Source organism: Arachis duranensis, chromosome 6 (assembly GCF_000817695.3).
Source record: "Arachis duranensis cultivar V14167 chromosome 6, aradu.V14167.gnm2.J7QH, whole genome shotgun sequence".
Lineage (NCBI taxonomy): Eukaryota > Viridiplantae > Streptophyta > Magnoliopsida > Fabales > Fabaceae > Arachis > Arachis duranensis.
In genome coordinates, this window is record NC_029777.3 from 104,902,418 (window position 1) to 104,905,642 (window position 3,225).

Genomic DNA, 3,225 nt, shown 5'->3' on the forward strand with positions numbered 1-3,225 from the left:
ATAAAATATATATTAAAATTATAAAATAAAAAAGATGGAAGTTTGATCTCCATAATTTTATTATACATATGTAATAATTTTTAATTACATATTATAATATATCAAAAAACGTAGATAAATAGATACGATTATAACTACAACTCAACGAGCATATTGGATTGTGAATCCTATACGAACAAATCGGAACGAATTGGATACCAGCTAACTGGGGCTCAGCTGAAAAGGATCCCCATGAGCCTGTTATGTCATTTCACACTTAATTTGACATGCGTCTTGGAGGGAATTTCGGTGTACTTTGTAATTTTTTTTTGGTATTTGACCTGCTAAAAGCAACCATTTTTTTGTTATAAAAGTAAAAGTGGTAATATATCTTATCATTGTAATTTTTTGTATTTTTTAAAATTATAAAAGATACAGAAATTGGAGGTTTTTTTATTATTTTTTAACACAAATCGGATGGGACATAAATCGGATGGTCTGATTTGTGTACCTCTATAAATCAGACAATCTGATTTTTTTATCTCTAGAAATTAAACAGTCTAATTTCTGTACCTCTATTAAATTAGATGGTCCAATTTCTATTTCTCTAATTAAACAATTCTATATTTAAAAATAACAATCAAACAATTTATATTTAAAAAATACACCACTGTCATTTCAATATTAAAAATAAAAAATTCGCTAAAAGCTATCAAATAGACAGATAAAGTTAAATGTTGAAATAGATAAAAAAAATTGGGAGTATAGGACAAATTGGACAAAAGTGTTGAGTTTTCTTTTGGGCCAGTCATATGTCTTGCTGTCCGAAAGGAGTCCAAAACTAAAACGAAGAAAAAATGTGGCTTTAAATTCTCGCTCTGTTCCTTGATCTGTAACACCTCAAGTTCTGGTTTCTCCTTTATGCTGCTGTTGTGCTTATTGTCGGTATTCTCCTTTTTCTTTCTTCTCATTTTGCTACTCGTCTTATTCTCATTTTTTTATTTTTTTCATCTGAGATCGTTGTTCATTATCATATTTTTGTTTTGCAAGGTGCTCGGTATAATATTAACTGTGTTTTTTTTTTCGTTAGACTTGGGTGCTTCATTATACAGTTGGATTCGTTGAAGTAGATCCTTACAAATCTGGATAGATTTATAGTTAGCAAGATCTAGTTTGATTGTTTTGTTGGTGTTAACTTTTTTTACTTTCAAATATTGAGTTATATCAATAAAAATGTTTGATTTAATTATTTACTCATTTTTATTTGACTAGAACTTGTTTGAGACTTTGAGTGCCGTTAAATCTTAAAAAAAAAAGAGATTTTTTTATTTTTTAGTAGGTTTGACAAATTTTTTAACAAAAAAAATTAAAAAAATCAAAAATATTTTTTTAAAAGTTATAATTTATATCCAGACAAACTCTTAAAAAACCATTCATTCATAAACGTTTTTTACTAAATAACAAGTGCTCCATTTATTTATTATATTCATATCAATAATTTAGATTTAGAGATTACAATTTAAAATTTAAAATTTAAAAATTATTATTCAGATATTAAAATTTATAATTTAAAATTTAAATTTTAGAATTAAAAGTGGTATCCACTCTTTATTTTTTCGGAGAGCACCTTAATATACTCATAAATAAGGTAAGATGAACTATTTATTTGTTGAAAGATTTAACATCCCAATAAGCCTTTTTTTTTAAATAAAAAATTAGAATATTCACAAATGTAATTAATTTTTAGTTTTATTAATGGAAATCATATTCCAATTACTTTGACTAAATTCTAAAGTAATCTTTTAGAATGATCGTTTTTATTATTTTAGTTCTTTAAATTTAAAATTTATAATATTGATTTTTAAGATTTAATTTTAGATACAATATTGGTCTTTAATTTTTTTTTGAGTTAGCAAATAAAGTGTTAAGCCGCTGTAACTTAGTGATGGAATAGAAGATTAAAAAAGACAAAAAAGAATATATGATGTACAAATTGTTTATCTACTTTTATTATCTAAAATGATTTTGTTTTTGTCTTGTTTATGTGCCAAAATAAAAGAATGTTATTTTGTCCTATATTTAATATGATAAGTTAAAACTAATTTAATATTTTTTTTGTTGACTCAACGGTAAAAAAGATCCAGAGACTAATACGATATTTGGAGTTAGATGTCGGAAATTAATATAACGAATTTTAAATTTAAGGAATTAAAATGATAAAAGTTATAAATTTTAAAGATCATTGCAGAAAATTAGTTGATTATTTTTTTTTAATCAAAGAGAGCTCAACACACAAAGTGGAGCATGTAAGAGCTACAAGAAACAAATTCCAATAAACCAATCCCTAGTCATCTTCGGCACAGCCATCAACAACCAAAAGGGTCATCACTACTCCATTCCTCAGAGTACCTGAAGGACCTGTTTATCATGTCCTCCACGTCGGAATTACTGTCACGGAAGATTCTACCATTCCTTTCTAGTCAGGTTGTCCAGATAACCGCAAAGAACCCAATGAACCGCGTCTTTCTGTCTACTTTCCTTACAGACAAAGTCGTCCAGCTTTCGAAATGCTCCTTTAGTGTACCTGGAAAGCTCCACCTTCGTCCCAAGGCCAGTAGCCAAGCACACCACACCTGCCATGTGACCTCGCAATCGAGAAACAAATGAAAAGTAGTTTCCTCAGCCTTACCACAGAGCACACACTTATTGTCCTGCTGATCAATAATCCGTAATCTACAAAGTCTATCCTTAGTGTTCACCCGTCCAACCAAGACAAACCAAATAAACAACTCAACCCTCGGAGGGACGAACTATTTTCAGACAGCTCGAGTGAAGCTATAACTTGTGATTTCCTCCGATAGGACTTTCGCCTGCAGAACTTGCCCAAAGGAAGTAGTTGATTATTTTATTAGAAAAACGAAATGAAGTACGACACTGTAGACATCTCAAAAAATTTATTATTTTTCTGAAAGTGGAGACTCACAAAGAGTTTAAAAATCTTTAAATAAAGACATTTGATTTTGTCTATTAAATAAATTGTTATATATTAAATTTTTGACATGTCGCATAAATTAAAAGTACTATCTTTATTAAAAAGTGTTACTATATTCTTAAAATCGTTACTTTGACTTTAATACCAAGTTTTTAGTTTGTTTAAAATTTAAATTTTTAACAAAAAAATTAGTAGAAGATTATTTTATTTTTTATTAGTTTTTATAAATTTTATAATATTAGTTTTTTGGTTTC

General features: G+C 27.7%; 1 protein-coding gene across 2 annotated transcripts in view; it reads left to right on the top strand.

The window, feature by feature from the left end:
- The first annotated feature begins 793 nt into the window (after positions 1-793).
- Positions 794-3,225, top strand: part of LOC107495282 (protein FAR1-RELATED SEQUENCE 5-like) — a 5,213-nt gene continuing 2,781 nt past the window's right edge. Inside the window, exon 1 of one of the 2 annotated variants that reach the window (XM_021125399.2) lies at positions 794-924. The gene's annotated coding sequence lies outside the window, so the exon portion shown is untranslated. The remainder of the gene's footprint in view (positions 925-3,225) is intronic. The other variant, XM_021125400.2, reaches the window with a different exon arrangement.